Source organism: Macrobrachium nipponense, chromosome 1 (genome assembly GCF_015104395.2).
Source record: "Macrobrachium nipponense isolate FS-2020 chromosome 1, ASM1510439v2, whole genome shotgun sequence".
NCBI lineage: Eukaryota > Metazoa > Arthropoda > Malacostraca > Decapoda > Palaemonidae > Macrobrachium > Macrobrachium nipponense.
In genome coordinates, this window is record NC_087200.1 from 31,090,164 (window position 1) to 31,092,087 (window position 1,924).

Consider the following 1,924-nt stretch of genomic DNA (forward strand, 5'->3'; position numbering starts at 1 on the left):
AAACCACAGTGTGCAAAATCAATCAGGGGTGAAAATAAACACTTGAGAAAAATCACTTGAAATTTAATACATAACTCTTAGGCAGAAGTCACACCTGAACCTCTAGAATACAAAAACATATGAATAACAAGCACACTTAAATAGTCACTAAACAAAATCAAACCCAAATACTCAACTAATAACAGAAACCAACACATTCAAACATAAAAGGGAGGGGGTCCAGAAAGGAGGAGAAAGACAAAAAGACAGAATAACCTAACAAATACACGCTAATATTCCTAACAACTTCTCTGTATGTTTTAAAGTTCTCCAGTTTCAAGGCAAGGTACGACTCCACGTCTGGAGGACAAATCAAGGTGATTATCAGCGCTGAATCCAGATATGTTAACAGGTGGCTGGCAAGTATCAAACTGTCCACTGAATACGACAGCAGAGAAACATTTGCTGAGAGCTTATCAAATGTAAATAATTTACCTTGGGACAGAGAGGTCCCCTTGGCTTTATAACTGAACCAAAGGCGTTAAGGATAAATCCTGAAGCTGCAGACTGGGAGATCCAAAAAGTAAGCGTAGGGGGTGAATAATCTCCAGTCCAAGTACATATGCAGGGGCCAATAATCAGTACAACGGACAATCCAAACAGCGCCCAAGCTAAGGTCCAGGAAACAACTGGCTCATATCACCACCGAAGACTTTCATCTCCCCACTGGTCAGCAAGAGCCGGGGGGGTTTGGCGGGGGAGAAGGCCACTCCCAGAGAAATCACCAAATATGGAATTTGAAAAGGAGGATTAGTTAAATAAAACATACACAAGCCAAACACCGGAGAGGAGAAAACTAGCAATTACCATTCTTTACTAATTAACAGTGAAAAAAAAATCTAATACATTATCAAAAATAATTAATACATCATTCACCTATCATTAACTGGCAACAAGATGACACCTCCTCTCCCAAAGAATTTTTTTTTTTCAAAAAAAAAAAAAAAAAAAATTAATTAAATATTCTAAATAAACGCAAAAAATATGAAATAATCATATGCTGAAACAAATACAATCAAACAACATAAATACAAGGTTTCATTCATAGCTGAAAAAACCAAAATTCCCATTAAGAAAATTGCACTTATAAAACATGACAAAAAAAAAATCAATGGGGGTTGGGGTGGCAAAGAAACAAGGATACAGCTTACAATTAAGGCACCCAAATTATCAAAATATCATTAATATACACCAGAGGATTTACTACACTGAAACCTCACAAACCAACTCAAAAAAAAAAAAAAAAAAATTCCAAAAGAACTACAAGGCTCTTCACATGAGTACATACTTTAGAGCTACACTGTTTTAAACCGGATTCCACATATCTGTTCATAGGTCTAAACTATTTTACACACTCAAAGTTGTTTCACTTTGTTTCTCATCGCTCATATAACAATGTTCAGCGAACAATAGTCCTGTCTAGGAAACACCATGACAACACACTAGATCACTATTAAAAGCGTCCTACCGAATACATATACCAAACTGGATAACACAGAGAAACCAACACAGTTTTTCCCCTGCGCAAATCTCAACACAGCAAAAATTTCGTGAACGTAGTTATGCCTGAAAATAAAGTGTGCCCGGATAAGTAGCTGTCAGCTAACAATGTAAACTCTCCGATTAGTACCCTACCAAATTAATCACCCCACCTTATTGCACCCCAATATGCCAATGATCAGTAAATACATACCACCATCCTTGTATACCACACCTCTCAGTAACAACTTTACGATATTAACTTATCGTGTCCTATAACACTCATTCCATAACGCATTTTAAAAGCATCACCAACCTTCCTAATATAAACATTGCCATAAAATATGAACATCGAGTAGCACCTTCTACTTCATCTTTGGTCGTAATATTTAACCAGTCTTAATTT